The sequence below is a fragment of the Cibotium barometz genome, chromosome 19, assembly GCF_041138505.1.
Source record: "Cibotium barometz isolate CiBa-2024 chromosome 19, ASM4113850v1, whole genome shotgun sequence".
Lineage (NCBI taxonomy): Eukaryota > Viridiplantae > Streptophyta > Polypodiopsida > Cyatheales > Cibotiaceae > Cibotium > Cibotium barometz.
In genome coordinates this window covers 33300699-33320712 of record NC_141064.1, presented here as the reverse complement: position 1 = coordinate 33320712, position 20014 = coordinate 33300699, and the positions used below count along the sequence as shown (strand labels likewise).

The following is a 20014-nucleotide window of genomic DNA, read 5'->3' as shown; positions in this document are numbered from 1 at the left end:
ATAATGAAATCACAGAATTAAAGGCACATACAATTGTTCAGTCACCCAAGGAAGGTGGAGATCCATTGCATAAATACATTGTTCCTTCACTGCCAAGTTTTCCTATTAAGGAAAAGGAGTATTTACTCCTTATTGATATTCAAAAGTTATTCAACTTGAGGGAGGACTATTGTCTTGCCATCATTGCTGTGAAGCTGCTAAAGGGCTCATTGATATTGAGAATGAGCATAATGATCAATTTGCTGCTTTAGATGTGTCTACTTTAGATGACAAGTTCATTGACTCAACTTATGCTTTATCATTATGTATTAAGAAAGCACAAGAGTCACAACCATTGATCTCCGAAGATGAATTTAATCAGCTTCAGGCTTCACTTGGTATTGCTGATGTTGGTAAGGAACAGAGTGATTATGTCCAACGTAAAGACATCAAAGAAAACAAGATGAAAATCAAAAGGTAAATGAATATGAATTTGAATTTGAGTCCATACATTTTATTGTTTTAACTTACAATAATTTCACATTATTCCTCTTGTTTACAGTTGGAGCTAGAAGATGAAGACAACTTCTTAGGGAGAGGTAAAGGCTCTAGCAAGAAAGATACTGCACTTGGACACTATTTGTCCAAAATGGATGAGAATATTTTCCATGTGTTGCATAGCTAATTCTCCGAGGATGCAGACTGGCTTATACTTTGTATTAAAGCTCTCTACAAACTGTATGGCTTCTCAGCTATACAAGCCAACGCTAACAAAATCATGTTTCTTGAGAAGACAGCTGCTACTAGAATTTTTGGTTATGGCCCTGGGTTTTTCGTCTGTAGAGCAGGATATTTTTTGACATACTCTGCGTAGGCTCTAGCTGCAAATAAAACCGATGTAAACACACTAGGTGGCTATAATAGAAGGAAATTTCTACGCTCCAGGGGAGCATTGACAAAGGATGATGATGTGAAAACTTTGGAATAGACTTTTAGTACATACTCTGGATTATAGTAGATAACTTTTTGTACAACAGTTCTCTTTTTTGACAGTGTTATGTGTTTGAAATGTCGTTTTTCTACATTCTTTGTAGTTGTCTTCCAAAAAACCAGTTGAACAACTCTGCAAGAGCATTACTTCTTGTAGCCCCTCCACCATGTCATGTGCTCTGAAAGAATGATGTGCGTGCCTGGTAATGTGACTTTTCCATCCCTTGGTTACTGTATGTTTCTAGGGGTCCATGCTCCTCAACAAAATATGGCCCATGTACATGGAGGATGTGCTGCATAACCAAAAAAAAAATTAGCATATGTCAATTCCACTGAGTGTATCATGAATACAAAGGAGTCTTACCAAATAGTATGTGATATCTTTTTCTCCCCATGCTTCTTTGATTATTTGAATGAGATTTGTAATAGAACTTTTGTACTCTTGTGCATATGTAGCTGATGTCTTCTGTTGTCTAAGAACATTTAAAAAGATGTCAAGATGCTTTCAAACCTCCATCCTAAGATTTTCTCGCCCCACGGTGTACTGGCAACATTTGTCGTGATCTCACACAATTCTTTCCAACAATCCCACGTAACATTCACTTGTTTTTTACTATGGTTTCTTAAAAATCTTTTGGCTTTTGCACCTCCCATGGAGACATCTACCAAGACATCTCGTGTTTTTCCTAAAACTGTTGGATCTTTCCTTAATGAGCCTGACCCCAATGAAAGCCCATTTTTGATAACAATGCTTCACATTTATCAATACATCGATCTGCCAACGATGTTGGTTTAATAGAATATGCATAATCAAGATGCAATCTCAAAAGCTTGTCAATTATTCTTATCTATGCATACAAAGTGCATATGTGAACATCCTTAAGAGAGATAGGAAGAATGGGATCCCAAATGTCTTCTGTATTCTTGAACTTGCTCAAATCTATAGAGTCTCTCATTGGGACTCTCCTTGCTGGTCGCAAACTGCTCCACTCTTTTGATCCCATACCTTCCATCATACAATAAATGCAAGGATACTTTGCATTAGCCCCGTTGCATATTCCAAGCATACATTTGATAGTCTTTAAGTCAGCACCCAAATGCCATTCCACTTTGAAATTGCCAACTCCATCAACTATCAGCATATCTCCAGTACTTTGGGATTGAATGATATTAGGGATACCTGTGTGGGAGAACAACCATTTGAGGGTTTGATGATTTTCAGTTGGTATCTAAGCTGCACCAACCGACCAAAGCTCCATCTCCGACTGGATTTTATGTTCTGGTTCCTCTCCTCTACCATTGCTGTACTCAATTGCCATGTTCATGTGATAGATATGCTCACTCTTTCCATCTTTTGTCCTTTTTGGATATGTGCCTCATCCAGCTTCAACACGAACTTTAGCACACCACCACTGATATTGAGAATGAGCATAATGATGAATTTGCTGCTTTAGATGTGTCTACTTCAGATGACAAGTTCATTGACTCAACTCATGCTTTATCATTATTTATTAAGAAAGGATAGGAGTCACAACCATTGATCTCCGAAGATAAATTTAATCAGCTTCAAGCTTCACTTAGTATTGCTCATGTTGGTAGGGAACAGAGTGATTATGTCCAACGTAAAAACATCAAAGAAAACAAGATAAAAATCAAAAGGCAAATGAATATGAATTTGAATCCATACATTTTGTTGTTTTAACTTACAGTAATTTCATAGTATTCCTCTTGTTTACAGTTGGAGCTAGCAGATGAAGACAACTTCTTAGGGAGAGGTAAAGGCTCAAGGCAAGGAAAGATATTGCACTTGGACACTATTTGTCCAAAATGGATGAGAATATTTTTCGTGTTGCATAGCCAATTCTCCGAGGATGCAGACTGGCTTATACTTTGTATTAAAGCTCTCTACAGACTGTATGGCTTCTCAACTATACAAGCCAATGCTAACAAAATCATGTTTCTTGAGAAGACAACCGCTACTAGAATTTTTGGTTATGGCCCTGGGTTTTCCGTCTCTAGAGTAGGATATTCTTTGACATACTCTACGTAGGCTCTAGTTGCAAATAAAACCGATGTAAACACACTAGGTGGCTACGATAGAAGGAAATTTCTACGCTCCAGGGGAGCACTAAACAAAGGATGATGATGTGAAAACTTTGGAATAGACTTTTTGTACATACTCCGGATTATAGTAGATAACTTTTTGTACAAAGTTATGAATACAACAGTTCTCTTTTTTGACAGTGTTATGTGTTTGAAATGTCATTTTTTTGCATTCTTTGCAGTTGTCTTCTAAAAAACCAGTTGAATAACTTTGCAAGAGCATTGCTTCTTGTAGCCCCTCCACCATGTCTTGTGCTCCGAAGAAAGAATAATGTGCGTGCCTGGTAATGTTACTTTTCCATCCCTTGGTTACTGTATGTTGCTAGGGGTCCATGCTCCTCAACAAAATATGGCCCATGTACATGGAGGATGTGCTGCATAACCAAAAAAAAAAGTATATGTCAATTCCACTGAGTGTATCATAAATACAGAGGAGTCTAACCAAGTAGTATGTGATATCGTTTTCTCCCCATGCTTCTTTGATTATTTGAATGAGATTCGTAATAGAACTTTTGTACTCTTGTGCATATGTAGCTGATGTCTTTTGTTGTCTAAGAACATTTGAAAAGATGTTAAGATGCTTCCAAACCTCCATTCTAAAATTTGCTAGCTGCGGTACACTGGCAACATTTGTCTCGTGATCTCACACAATTGTTGTGGTCTCACACATTTGCTAGCTGTGGTGTACTGGCAACATTTGTCGTGATCTCACACAATTCTTTCCAACAATCCCACTTAACATTCACTTGTTTTTTACTATGGTTTCTTAAAAATCTTCTGGCTTTTGCACCTCCCATGGAGACATATGCCAAGACATCTCGTGTTTTCCCTGAAACTGTTGGATCTTTCCTTAATGAAACTGACCCCCATTAAAGGCCATTTTTGATAACAATGCTTCACATTTATCAATACATCGATCTGCCAAACGATGTTGGTTTAATATGCATAATCAAGATGCAATCTCAAAAGCTTGTCAATTATTCTTATCTATGTATGCAAAGTGCATATGTGAACATTCTTAAGAGAGATAGGAAGAATGGGATCCCAAATGTCTTCTTTATTCTTGAACTTACTCAGATATATAGAGTCTCTCATTGGGACTCTCCTTGCTAGTCGCAAACTGCTCCACTCTTTTGATCCCATACCTTCCATACAATAAATGCAAGGATACTTTGCATTAGCCCCGTTGCATATTCTAAGCATACATTTGATAGTCTTTCAGTCAAATGCCATTCCACTTTGAAATTGCCAACTCCATCAACTATCAACATATCTCCAGTACTTTGGGATTGAATGATATTAGGGATACCTGTGTGGGAGAACAACCATTTGAGGGTTTCATGATTTTTCAATTGGTATCTAAGCTGCACCAACCCACCAAAGCTCCATCTCTAACTGGATTTTATGTTCTGGTTCATCTCCTCTACCATTGTTGTACTCAATTGCCATGTTCATGTGATAGATATGCTCACTCTTTCCATCTTTTGTCCTTTTTGGATATGTGCCTCATCCAGCTTCAACACGAACTTTAGCACATGACCACATTCTTCTATAGTAATTTTATACATATGCACCATTGCAATTTGTACAACACAAACTCAGGTATACATACAAAAGGTGGAGACACACACGAGACTTGCACACACATGAGACTCCAAAATACCCAACAATAGAATTGTGATTCATGAAAAGCCTTATAACTATCTCTACTATATCTTACAAGGCTAGTCTCGCCATCCATATGTCGCGTTTTTTTCTTCCCTCCACGTCGACACTGCATGAGTCACCTTCATGTTGCACATTGATGGGCCACCACTCCTCCAATGCAGTGCCACCCCTATTGCGTTGCTAGGTCGCCTCTCTTGTAGGGGCCGTAGGTTGTAGGTCACATGTTTCAGGTCCTAGGTTGCAAGTCGCTGCCTTCGTTGATGCAGCGCGGCCACGCCTTTGTCTACGTCTTCGTCCTTTGCAAATCAAGTGAGCTCCCTCCTATCAACGCAGCATCCAACCGTCATTGCATGCAAGCTTTCATCTGTTCCTTGGTGGTGAGCATCTCTCTCTCTCTCTCTCTCTCTCTCTCTCTCTCTCTCTCTCTCTCTCTCTCTCTCTCTCTAACTCGTGTTTTTTTGGTGGTTGTGCAGGCTATTAGAAATGTCCTCTCCAGTGGATGTGCTCCCCTCCTCTATTGGTGGTTTACGCTCCCGACTTCTCCAATGGACGTGTCTCCTCCTCTGTTTTGGTGGTTCGCTCTCCCGACTGGCTCTCAAGTTGATGTGTGCTCCCCTTTGGTGTGGCTATTGGCCTTCCCTTTATATCCCTGTTTTACTGTAGGCACTCCCTATCTCTATCTCTGGCCGTGTTGAATGCTCAATGCTCATGCGATCGGAAAGGAGGGTGTTAAAACCCTAAGATCTCTCTAGATAATTGTTATGCATAAACATGCATAAATCAGGCATAAACTCATCCACCCGACTACCCCCGAGCCCAAGGGATGCACACATGAATTATAATAAAGTACATCATACCTTTACCTTGATGTCCCATACCATCAAGAGGTATAACTCCAATCCAGTATCATGTAGTTATAGTGTGAAATAGTAGGTGAGTAGATATAATCCTCTATACAAGAGAACATCATATCATAACCTAGCCTCAAGATAACATAGCCTTAGCCTCCCTTGAGTGTGCCCCATGCCCCTATTATATAGGAGGGCCCTCAAGTGACTCTTGACTCTCCATTTTCCATGTGTGACCCTCGGATGCCTGACCCTAACCTTAACCCTTAAGGTTAGTCCTAACCCATGCTCCACTAGAGCTTGTTCCCATGCTCCCATGCTCACAAGCCTAATGTGGGTTAGCCTCCTAATATATGCACACATAATGTGCATATAACATACTTCCCCTCTCTCAAAACATTGCACTCTTGCAATGAAAAGAAGGAGAACTGCGCTGAACAATCTCAACTGGCTCCCAAGTCGAATCCTCTATTTCCCTATCTTTTCACCTAATTTGAACCTCAGGGATTAGTCAACTACAAAGTTTCCTTTCCTTGAATTCAAGTACCTTATCAAGTTCATGTGGAACATAGGATAATTCTTCAACTTCAACGAGTTCTTGAGGAGTAACTATGTTATCCTCACCTCCAAGTTTCCCTTTCAATCTATTGATATGAAAGACTGGATGAACTCTAACATGTGGAGGTAGTTTAAGTTCATACGCAACTGTGCCAATCCGATGTATAAATCGAAATGGACCACAATATCTAGGAGATAAATTCGAGCATTTTCCTATTGACAAAGTCTGAGAATCTTTAGGAACTTTTAAATAAACCAATGCTCCTGGTTCAAAAGACCAAGATGAGCGCCCCCTATCAGTATAAAATCGTACTCTATCCTGAGCACTCCTGATAGAATTCTGAGCTTCGGTCAACATTTCCTACATATCACGTAAAAAATCCCTCGATGTATCAATCTCAATGTCCTAAAGAGACTGACATCAATAGCTGCCCTGGGTTAATACCCATACATAAGTATGCATGGACTAAAACCAATAGCCGTATGTTTAAAACTGTTATACGCAAATTCCATCATTGGAAGATATTTTTCCCAATTTGATGCTTTTCCAGAGATATATACATGAAGCATATCCCAATTTGATGCTTTTTTCAATTTGAAGGATCAGAGATGCACAATAGGGGATCCATGGCTGCAAAGAAGAAAGAGAGAAAGCGGGAGAAGGGAGTGAGAGGTAGAGAGAGAAATAAAAGCTCTTAGTGAGAGATTATTTGCATAACTCAATGATATTGGATTAGATGTACTTGAACTCAGAGAGTACATGCCTTTCATAGGTATAAAACCTTATCTCACATCACATATACTAATAAGACAAGTACACATGGCATACTTATTCCCATTCATGTTTACCCACAAACACAAACTCAGGTATACATACAAAAGGTGGACACAGACACACGAGACGTGCACACACATGAGACTCCAAAATACCCAACAATAGAATTGTGATTCATGAAAAGCCTTATGACTATCTCTACTATATCTTACAAGGCAAGTCTCGCCATCCATGTGTCGCGTTTTTTTCTTCCCTCCACGTCGACACTGCATGAGTCGCCTTCATGTTGCACATTGATGGGCCACCACTCCTCCAATGCAGTGCCACCCCTATTGCGTTGCTAGGCCGCCTCTCTTGCAGGGGCCGTAGGTTGTAGATCACACGTTTCAGGTCCTAGGTTGCAGGTCGCTGCCTTCGTTGATGCAGCGCGGCCACGCCTTTGTCTACGTCTTCGTCCTTTGCAAATCAAGTGAGCTCCCTCCTGTCAACACTGCATCCAACCATCATTGCATGTAAGCTTTCATCTATTCCTTGGTGGTGAGCATCTCTCTCTCTCTCTCTCTCTCTCTCTCTCTCTCTCTCTCTCTCTCTCTCTCTCTCTCTCTCTCTCTCTCTCTAACTCGTGTTTTTTTGGTGGTTGTGCAAGCTATTAGAAATGTCCTCTCCAGTGGATGTACTCCCCTCCTCTATTGGTGGTTTACGCTCCCGACTTCTCCAATGGACGTGTCTCCTCCTCTGTTTTGGTGGTTCGCTCTCCCGACTGGCTCTCAAGTTGATGTGTGCTCCCCTTTGGTGTGGTGGTTGGCCTTCCCTATATATCCATGTTTTACTGTAGGCACTCCCTATCTCTATCTCTGGCCGTGTTGAATGCTCAATGCTCATGCGATCGAAAAGGAGGGTGTTAAAACCCTAAGATCTCTCTAGATAATTGTTATGCATAAACATGCATAAATCAGGCATAAACTCATCCACCCGACTACCCCCGAGCCCAAGGGATGCACACATGAATTATAATGAAGTACATCATACCTTTACCTTGATGTCCCATACCATCAAGAGGTATAACTCCAATCCAGTAGCATGTAGTTATAGTGTGAAATAGTAGGTGAGTAGATCTATAATCATCATATCATAACCTAGCCTCAAGATAACATAGCCTTATCCTTCCTTGAGTGTGCCCCATGTCCCTATTATATAGGAGGGCCCTCAAGTGACTCTTGACTCTCCATTTTCCATGTGTGACCCTCGGATGCCTGACCCTAACCTTAACCCTTAAGGTTAGTCCTAACCCATGCTCCACTAGAGCTTGTTCCCATGCTCCCATGCTCACAAGCCTAATGTGGGTTAGCCTCCTAATATATGCTCACATAATGTGCATATAACATACTTCCCCTCTCTCAAAACATTGCACTCTTGCAATGAAAAGAAGGAGAACTACGCTGAACAATCTCAACTGACTCCCAAGTCGAATCCTCTATTTCCCTATCTTTTCACCTAATTTTAACCTCAAGAATTAGTCAACTACAAAGTTTCCTTTCTTTGAATTCAAGTACCTTATCAGGTTCATGTGGAACATAGGATAATTCTTCAACTTCAACGAGTTCTTGAGGAGTAACTATATTATCCTCACCTCCAAGTTTCCCTTTCACTCTATTGATATGAAAGACTAGATGAACTCTAACATGTGGAGGTAGTTTAAGTTCATATGCAACCGTGCCAATCCGATGTATAAATCGAAATGGACCACAATATCTAGGAGATAAATTAGAGCATTTTCCTATTAACAAAGTCTGAGAATCTTTAGGAACTTTTAAATACACCAATGCTCCTGGTTCAAAAGACCAAGATAAGCGTCCCCTATCAGCATAAAATTATACTCTATCCTGAGCACTCCTGATAGAATCCTGAGCTTCGGTCAGCATTTCCTACATATCACGCAAAAAATACCTCGATGCATCAAGCTCAATGTCCTAAAGAGACTGACATCAATAGGTGCCCTGGGTTGATACCCATACATAAGTATGCATGGACTAAAACCAATAGCCGTATGTTTAAAACTGTTATACGCAAATTCCATCATTGGAACATATTTTTTTCAATTTGATGCTTTTCCAGAGATATATGCACGAAGCATATCCTCTACAATATCTTATTCATACGCTCTGTTTTCCCATCAGACACTGCAGATGATCAAAGAAACTCATACTCAAAGTAGTTTCCTCATCGTAAACCATTCGGAATAAAGTAGGAAAATATGGCATTATAACACTAGGAACCAGGTATCCATTGGCGGCCCAATGTACCCCACATCTGCTCATGGAATTATTGGTGTCCCGAGTTACCCATATCAACATAGAGAGTTATCAACGTCTCAATGAGTCACATATGTCTGGACATCCATAAACCATATGTCCATCCATAAACCATGCATTCCTCCAACTGTTAGTTTTGAACTTGCTATATATGTGGTTGGGCGTAATTATAATGTTACATGGGAAAAACCCTCTTTACTTCCCATGTAATTATAATGTTACATGGGAAAACCCCTCTTTACTTCATAAATGTGTTAGTATTAGATTTGTTCTTATTTCAACTTTGGTTCTATATAAAATTTTGTTCATAGGATTTATATAAAATGTTTCTTCTTACCACTTTAACAACAATAATGAAAGGTAACCTAATTATTCTTTTCAATAATGTGGAAAAATTTGTGAAAATTTAGACACTCGTATCTAAGGTCTTCTACAACAGTAAATCCCACTTCTCCAATAGCAATTTTATGTCTAAGCTAACCCCCTTCGCACCATTTTTAGACCAACCTGCATATAAAAAATCAATGAAATTTAGTAGATGGTGGCTTTTTCAATTATTAGACCTTAAAATGGTCTATTGTGCTTTGCCAGCTCTCACACTACTCACATTAATAGATGCGCAACATGAATCTCATTAAATTTTATATAATAATGGTAGGGAGTAATTGATGATAGTTAATCAAATATAACTACTGGTAGTTAACTAGTAAACAATGGCCATAATAATCTTGTTTTGTTTACCTAATTATGTTTAAGTTGTAAGCCAACTTACTAAGCTTCCTGCGTACCTATAAATACGCCACCTTGCATAGCGACTGAATCACCCACCACTTACTTGCTAGTACGGAGGGGTATGCTTGCTAGGGCGACTCCTCAGGTGGCGCTAGTAAACTCTTATTTCATAGTCTTATGCGTTCATCTCCAGCCTGATACTTAGACAATGCAACCTGATTAAGTGTTTACTTTCATTTGTTCTTTACTACTAATACTATTCAGTTTCATCTCTTTCATACCTTGTTAATATTATCAGTTTTTGTATTGAGTCAATAAAGAACTCAATTACTGCGGGCTGGCATTCAACGTTTGGATGTCATGGTAACTTGTTTGTTCAATTAATTAAGTCTTAGTATTATTAAACCCTCTAATATAACCCGTTTACTACATAACCAATACTTTTTCGCTAATTTGTTTAATATTTTTCTTAATCATTCACTCATTGATTTATAGGTGCAATAAGGTTTTAATAGGCTAATTATAGCTTGTTAACCAACATTGATGTAGTGCTAAATTAACTTTAACACTTGATAAATTTCTCTTAACATTTAGTAATATTATGAGGTTTTTTCATTAAAACGTATGATCGGTTGTTCTCATTTGTCTTTGGGGAATTTTGTAATACACATACTAGGTGTTGCAATGTTTCCTTCACTAAGTTTCATGCTAGTAATAGTATTAGGATTTTTCATTTAAATACTATTTAGCATATTTATTTTTTACACAATGTTCTCTAATTTTCTCTATGTTCTCTCTCTCTCTCTCTCACACACACACACCTTCTACTTTCACCATTGCCTCTATTAATGATTGGATTGCCCTTCTTATTACTTCTAAAAAGGACTAATCGTCTTTCTTAGAAGCCTTCAATAAATTATTTTCCTCCTTACCTCTTATTGACTTTTAGGAGATTCATGTGACCTTAACTTCTACTTTTCTACCTTACCTTCTATTGTGAACAAACTCTTTCAAATCAATGACCTCCCTCCCATACCTTTAGAAACCAAATATACCTCTTTCAAATTGCTAACCCTCTCCTTGACTTTGATCTTTTGGATAAATTATGATGAAAAAGAAGCCCTTTCTGCCTTAGCATCCAAACCTTCTTCTTCCTTCCCCTCTTAGAAAGTGATTTCCCCTTCCTTTTAAGGATCTATTCCTCTCCTTCCCCCCATGTCAACTGGAGTTGGAATCTATTAGACTGGATCATAAACTATGGGACTTTGAGGTGATTAACCATCGTGCACCTTTCTCTCTCTCTTTCCTTAGCCCTATTTTATAGTTTTTCCTCTGAAGTGGTTGATCAATGTAGGTCCTCTGCCATTCAAGCTAAGCATCTGCCATCTAATGATTTCTTTTTTGAACTATGAAAAATTAAACTTACCGATATTGATCCTTCTAAATGCTCTAATCCTGCACTAATTACTAGAACTAAGGGACCCATTAATTAAGACAAGGTTTGTGAACCCAAAAAATTCCTTAAAAATTATTGGAACACGTTTAGACCATTTCTTAAATGCCAATAAAAAAGATTAGATCGTAACTCCACTTGCTCTCTGCTCCCATCATTTGTTTAGATCACCTACTTTGGTTTGTATTTCAAAACCTTCCTAATTTTTCCCTTTTTCATCTGGATCTGCTCTTATTTATGCTTTTATTGGTTGGGTGGACTCCTTTCCTAGTGAAGTTAGAACTGCTCTCATTGTTTACTTTTGGTCCATGACTTTATGCTGGAAGCTACCCGCAATCTAGCTCTTTACACTCCCAACACCCCTTTGCTTCCTCACTTACTCAATACTCATGTTTCTAGTACTATTGAAGCTATTCTTAAACCTGCAAAAGGTAGTGATATTAAAAGGCTTTCCATTACCCCGAGTACTATGAAATCTTCTACAAAGAAACCTTGTATTTTTTGAGGTACAGAGGACTTCAACAAAACCACAAAAGCTTTAGAATTCAACTCCGAAGATGATCATGTAAGATCTCTCACTAAAAAAGCTAATGATCTAAGTTTACTTAATAGAAAGAAAAAACCGCAGTAAAAGATTTATTCATCTCCTTTTTGTTAAGCATTTTGATTAATAAAACACGGCACACATGCTATTCAAATTAATAAAACATTTCAAAAAGCTTTCAACATTTTAAAAAAATCTCTCAACTAACACACAAACTTAAGAAATGCCATAATTACTCGCACACACACACACACACACCCGTGACACAAACTTTTCCTATTCGAATAACTGAAATATTTCTCTCTCTCTCTCTCTCTCTCTCTCTCTCTCTCTCTCTCACACACACACACACACACACACACACACCCCCCAAACACAAACACACACATGGAAAAGTTAATGCAATAACTCTCTCTCTCTCTCTCTCTCTCTCTCTCTCTCTCTCTCTCACACACACACACACACACACACACACACACTTGCTATTCATATTATTAAAACATTTTAAAAACTTTCAACTTCAATAAAAAGAACTCTCTTAAACACACACAGCACACACACACACACATTCACACACACACACACACTAAACACAAACACACAAATGGCAAAGTTAATGCAATAAGTCTCTCTCTCTCTCTCTCTCTCTCTCTCTCTCTCTCTCTCTCTCTCTCTCTCTCTCTCTCTCTCTCTCTCTCTCTCTCTCTCTCTCTCACACACACACACACACCACACACGCACACACACACGCACACTTAAACAAAAAGAAATAATATTAAAGTGTCTTTAAAAAGACAATAAAAGGTTGCACTCTCTCTCTCTCACACACACACACACGCACGCACGCATGCTAGCCATTCACATTACTAAAACCATTATGCACGACATTTCAAAATAACCATCATTCACGTTATTTACTATTGCACACAAAGCAACCGGACCCATAGCCCTCGATAGAGAGACGAACACCGTAGTCGTGGGACAAAGAGACAAACAAAAATGATCGCCGATCCCCTCTCCTTAATAGCACCACCTCCAACCTCTCTCCTCTCTCTAGCACACAGTAAATGGACAACACACTACATCATCCTCAAATGAAACCTCTCTCTAATAGCCTATAGGTGACTTACTTCCGAGAGTGCACTTTTTGGAATGGTCGGAGAGAGACTCGCCGCGCCACGGACGACAAAGAAGGAGCTACTACTTACCTGTCCGATGATGGCTTGCAAACAACTTGCCAAAACAGAAAGAAAGAGAGTGACATAATGAAAAAAACACACATATTAAGATATGCAATCGTTAAACATACCCCCCTCTCTCTCTCTCTCCCTCCTTTCCTATCACTTTTACGTGCCCAACGCCTGTTGCCAACCATGCATGTGACTGTTGAACCATGCATGTCGTCGACTGTTGATGCATGTGGACTGTAGCACCATGCATGTCGTCGACTGTTGATGCTAGGGACTATAGAACCATGCATGGTATCCCCCCCTCTCTCTCTCTCTCTCTCCCTCTATTATATGCACATTATGTGTGCATATACTAGGAGGCTAACCCACATTAGGCTTGTGAGCATGGGAGCATGGAAACAAGCTCTAGTGGAGCATGGGTTAGGACTGACCTTAAGGGTTAAGGTTAGGGGGTCAGGCATCCAAGGGTCACACATGGGAAATGGAGAGTTAAGAATCACTTGAGGGCCCTCCTATATAATAGGGGCATGGGGCACACTCAAGGGCATGGGGCACACTCAAGGGTTTTTCAATGATGGCTATAATCTGTGTTCAAAGTGTGTCTCACCTTGGACACTTTTCCATGATAATTTATTTTACACTTTTTTAAGTGTGGTCTATGCTTAATTTCCTAAGCCTAACACAAATTATATCATGGGTTAGTTGATCGGTTTGTTTTGGTAGATTTTATTGGATGTTTTTCAAGTTTTATATGGACTCGTCAGGTTCATCCTAGATCACTTGTATCTAGGGGTTTTTTAATGAGTGTTACACACATGTGTTTCACTTGCTTACTTTAGAGTTTTGCTTGAACGACACCACGTTCATATACTCCGGATTGATGAGTTGGCCACCAATTTTAATGCTTCTTTTGGCATGATTAATGACCATTAGATGGCATGCATTGATTTTTATGATCAACTATGGTTTTCATGGATTCGAGGAGCTTCTATGCTTTTATCCATGGTTTATAATGATCTTTTTATCTTTTGGATAATATAATGTGCTTTAATTTTAGAGTATATTGCTTGTACTCTTGTACATATTCCAACTCGAATACCTAGTTGCTTATGTATCTAGGTGAGTTATTTTTCTACCCTAACTTTATTGTGTTTTGGGTAGTTATCATTAGAAAGGCACCAATAATTCAAAGTTCTTTTCTAATGATGTACTCGGGAAGAGTTATTCCTTGATGTGGTCTCACGTATATAGAGACATGTTTTAGTATGTGAAAGTGTGGGATAAGGCCATCTTATTCCTTTTATACAGGATTTTATTCATATTTCCTAGACGGCATACTAGGGAGTTTCAAATTGGTAAGCTATGTATGGGTGGTATCATGGTGGTATGGGATGCTAGCGATCCCTCACATATATTATCTTATGGGATAATTTGGGCTCAAGATTGTTACTTTGCTTACATCACTTAGCATGTTGACCTCAACATTCAAAAACAATCTCATTTTCTAAATTCATTTAAAGTTATTGTGTGGACATTCTCTGGATAAACTTCTTTTATCTATAGCCTGCATGTATTAATGAGTGTAATCTCGTCGGCATTTTCACTTGTTGAAATCTCTTTCTTTAGAGTTGGGTAACTCGGGATGCCGATAATTCCATGAGCAGATGTGGGGTACATCAAACCGCCGATGGATACCTGGTTCCTATTGTTATAATGCCATGTTTTCCTACTTTATTCCAAATGGTTTACAATGAGGAAACTACTTTAAGTATGAGTTCCTTTGATCATCCGCAGTCTGATGGGAAAACAGAGCGTATGAATCAGATTGTAGAGGATATGCTTCGTGCCTATGTCTCTCGAAAAGCATCAAATTGGGAAAAATATCTTCCAATGATGGAATTTGCATATAACAGTTTTAAACATATAGCTATTGGTTTTAGTCCATGCATACTTATGTATGAGTATCAACCCAGGGCACCTATTGATGTCAGTCTCTTAAGGACATTAAGCTTGATTTATCGAGGGATTTTTTGCGTGATATGTAGGAAATGCTGACCAAAGCTTAGGATTCTATAAGGAGTGCTCAGGATAGAGTACGATTTTATGCTGATAGGAGATGATCATCTTGGTCTTTTGAACCAGGAGCGTTGGTTTATTTAAAAGTTCCTAAAGATTCTCAAACTTTATCAATAGGAAAATGCTCGAATTTATCTCCTAGATATTGTGGTCCATTTCGATTTATACATCGGATTGGCATGGTTGCGTATGAACTTAAACTACCGCCACATGTTATCTAGAGTTCATCCAGTCTTTCATATCAATAGATTGAAAGGGAAACTTGGAGGTGAGGATAACATAGTTACTCCTCTCAAGAACTTGTTGAAGTCGAAGAATTATCCTATGTTCCACATGAACCTGATAAGGTACTTGAATTCAAGGAAAGGAAACTTTGTAGTTGACTAATCCTCCCTGAGGTTAAAATTAGGTGAAAAGATAGGGAAATAGAGGATTCGACTTGGGAGTCAGTTGACATTGTTCAGCGTAGTTCTCCTTCTTGTCATTGCAAGAGTGCAATGTTTTGAGAGAGGGGAAGTATGTTATATGCACATTATGTGTGCATATACTAGGAGGCTAACCCACATTAAGCTTGTGAGCATGGGAGCATGGGAACAAGCTCTAGTGGAGCATGGGTTTAGGACTAACCTTAAGGGTTAAGGTTAGGGTCAGGCATTCGAGGGTCACACATGGGAAATAGAGAGTCAAGAGTCACTTGAGGACCCTCCTATATAATAGGGGCATGGGGCACACTCAAGGGAGGCTAAGGCTATGTTATCTTGAGGCTAGGTTATGATATGATGTTCTCTTGTATAGAGGATTATATCTACTCACCTACCATTTCACACTATAACTACATGCTACTGGATTGGAGTTATACCTCTTGATGGTATGGGACATCAAGGTAAAGGTATGATGTTCTTCATTATAATTCATGTGTGCATCCCTTGGGCTCGGGGGGTGGTCGTCGGGTGGATGAGTTTATGCCTGATTTATGCATGTTTATGCATAACAATTATCTAGAGAGATCTTAAGGTTTTAACAGTGGTATCAAAGCAATCTCTAGTTAATTGTTGTTATTTTTTCTTTCTTATTGTAATTTTTTGGCTTTTTTTAAAGTAAATTTTAATATTTACTAAATAAAAATATTATTTTGTTGATTTTTGTGTTGATGATTTACACGTGGATCGTCGATATGGTAGTTGGAACACGTGTTTCTTCTATTCAATGGACGAATCGACGTTGCAGGGAAATTACGTGAGTTTAATGCTATTTTTTTCTATTTTTTACTGTTTAAAATAAGTATTAATGGAAATTTTTACCAAAATACCACATATTTTTTTGTGGATATTTTTGGTAGAATGAATTCCCTGATTTTCTACAATTTTTAAGAATTTTTTTCCTAATTTTAAAGAAAACTTTAGAGCATTTTTATGGTTAAAAATATATTTTTTGCATTTTTGCAGGTTTTCCACGAATATTCTTTCGATTTTCTGCCAAATCTCTGCTAGAATGCAGAGTGGGGTAGTCAATTTATGCATGGAATGCTCTCCTGTGTGCGTGAGATCCTCTTCGTCTCTTAAATTTGAATTTCTCTTCTATTTTCCTCTCGCCCATGTGAACACCTCTTTGATGGCACAAAGTACTTAATTTTTAATCATAATTAACTTTTAATTAGGATTAAGCTAATTTAATCAAAAGTTAATCATCTTCTTTGAGATATAACAAAGGAGGGGTGGTGAGAGAGATGAATAATTTGGAGAAGAAGGAGAGAGGAGAATGGAGAGGGAGACCTGTTAAAAATACAAGTGAATAGGGTGTGTGCGGGAACAAGCCCTTGGTTAGAGGCTGTAAAAGAGAATGAGTAAATGTGAAAGAACCTGTGAAAAGGTGAGAAAAATCTACTGGGAGAGAATAAAGGGTAGCATGAGAAGATTTAGGAAGTGTGGAGATATTCTGGGAAAAGTGAAGAGGTGGAAATCATGGAAAAGAGGTGGAGTGAATCAAGGAGAAATCAGTGGGATTTGATGCTTGGATGTAAGCTCTATAAATTGAGGCATTGCCCTAATGAGAATTTGCTGGTTTTTGAGTATCCATGCCTACATTAATTTATTTGTTAATTACCCACTAATTACGTCTTAATTATTTACTAATTACTTTGTTAATGATGTTGATTCTAGTGTTTGATCCACCATAGCTCATCACATTGCTCAAATTTCAACATGGTATCAGAGCCATGCCTAGAATCCATCATTTTGTGAGCTCATTATCTTGCTAATTATTTTGCTGATGATTAGGATTAGTAAAAAATTATAATTTTCCCTCTTTTTTCAACTCACCTCTGTACCCCCAGCTAGTGGAGGAGCTCCCTCTCTTTGCACACATAAAATTAGGCCAAACCCTTCTAGCACATGATAGGTATCTCATAGCTCTTCAAGCTCATCAAGAAAGAAGCGCAAACCGCCAACGGAGCTGGGAGAAATCGACGATTTAGTAGGCACCGTTTTTCTGAAGGGGATTTGAGATTTCTGCTTGCTCAGTTTAAATCACTCTAATTCCTCTTAGCCCAAGGTGTTTTCAAGCATGCTCTACAAGCTGGTGAAGACAGAATTTAGTTTCATCAAGTCTACAATGAGATCCAAGCTCTTCAATCAGCAGGTGACTTTGGTAAAACAAAGATTAAGCTTTCAATATTTGGTCAAATCTTGTGTTTATTGGCTTAATCCTCTACTAGACTCATTGCTATTGATGGCTTTGAAAGCATTTGAGCTCATTTGAAGTCTAAGGCACTAGATTTGGACTCCCCGCATACTCTGTTTTTTGTACACAAAATAGTGGATTAATTTACTAATCAATGATTAATCAGTGCTAATCATTATATTTTGGTACAATTGAGGGTTCAAATTAACCATTAGGTATCTGATACAGATCCCTATAACTTCAGATTTCAATTCGGAGTTGGTTTGATTCTCCAACCATCCCGTACAAATTGGTTACCCTGATTTAATGTAATTTTTGAAAAAATTGTGCTGATAAATTTGTGATAATCATCATTTTGCATTTAACCCTTGGTTAATGCCTGTAAATCTCACTCAAATTCAAGATTATTCACAGCCAGAGTTGCATTTGGGAATGTGCATAAGAATGAATGCTCACTACCCTTGTCTAGAATAAGGCAAGAGGTAAGACCTCCCGCATAAATTTGGGTTTGCATTGTATAATGATACAAGATAAACATCAAAAACCCAAAGGAACTGTCAGCAAATCATTTGAACATGTTGCTCACATGGAGCAAGAAGACTTGACGGACAAGCTCATGGCCCCAGCCATGAAAGAAGAAGAATATCTCTTTCCAAGAGGAAGATCCATACCAAGAAAATCTAAAGGAAGACATGGACACTAGAAGAGAAGCTACCCCAAGAAAACTAAAAGAAGAGACGGACGCGTGGAGAGAAGCTGCCAACGACAAGAAGACTGAAGACAAGAGAAGTTGTGAGGCTCCAAAGAGTGAGGAGCCATGTGAAAATCTCTAAGAGAGAGAGAAAGAGACCCCACAACCCAATGTAACCTGCCCCAACAAAGTAAAACCACCTCTGAGCCACCGATGATGTAGGGCACGTGGTAGATGTATGTGTGAGCACTTTAGTCAAGGTCGCGGGCAACTATAGTAAGCCTTGGACACATAGAGAGAGAGAGTGTCAAGGACCATGGAGTTTAGGGACTCGAGGCACTGGTCGCAGGCTATCAAAAGTAAGAGAGAAACTTGATATAGGGTCCAGGTGTGCTAAGATAACTTGAGGGGAGGTGTAGACACTAGTCGCGGACTATCAAGTAAGGGGAGGCAAACTTGGTATAGGGTCTAGGTGTGCTAGGATTATTCACTTGAGGGGAGGTTTTAAAAATACAAGTGAATAGGGTGTGTGCGGGAACAAGCCCTTGGTTAGAGGCTGTAAAAGAGAATGAGTAAATGTGAAAGAACCTATAAAAAGGTGAGAAGAATCTACTGGGAGAGAATAAAGGGTAGCATGAGAAGATTTAGGAAGTGTGGAGATATTCTGGGAGATATTCTGGGAAAAGTGAAGAGGTGAAGAGAATCATGGAAAAGAGGTGGAGTGAATCAAGGAGAAATCAGTGGGATTTGATGCTTGGATGTAAGCTCTATAAATTGAGGCATTGCCCTAATGAGAATTTGCTGGTTTTTGAGTATCCATGCCTACATTAATTTATTTGTTAATTACCCACTAATTATATCTTAATTATTTGCTAATCACTTTGTTAATGATGTTGATTCTAGTGTTTGATCCACCATATCTCATCACATTGCTCAAATTTCAAGAACCTCCTCTCTCTCTCCCACAGTAATGCGCGCACGTGGGGGTGGGGGGCTGCGCAGCCGTCAGGCAAAAAAACGCCCCCCTTGAAAAAAAAATTAAAAGCTTTTGTATAAAGCTTAATTAAGCTTTATTTAAACTTTTTTTAATAAAAAAAAGTGTTTTTCTTCAATTCCAAAAAAGCTTGAAAAAAAAAGTCAGAAAAAAACGAGAAAAATTTGAAATCTGAGAAAAGAAAATTCTCTGAAAGTTTCTAGAAATTTTTTCTTTTGGTGCCTTTTGGCTTTTATCTCTCAGGAAATCTATTGGCTTTCCGAATTTCGGAAAATCTTTTGACCTTTCAGATTCTGGAAATTTTTGACCTTTCACATTCCTGATTTTTTTTTTTTGTCTTTTCATTTTCCTGAAACTGTTGGCTTTCCATATTCCATGAAAGCCATTGGGATTCTAAAATTTTTTAACTGTTCGTATTCTTA

General features: G+C 38.6%; 1 pseudogene; it reads right to left on the bottom strand.

The window, feature by feature from the left end:
• Positions 1–1058: 1058 nt before the first annotated feature.
• LOC147628486 (uncharacterized) lies at positions 1059–1623 on the bottom strand (annotated as a pseudogene).
• Between the last annotated feature and the right edge of the window lie 18391 nt (positions 1624–20014).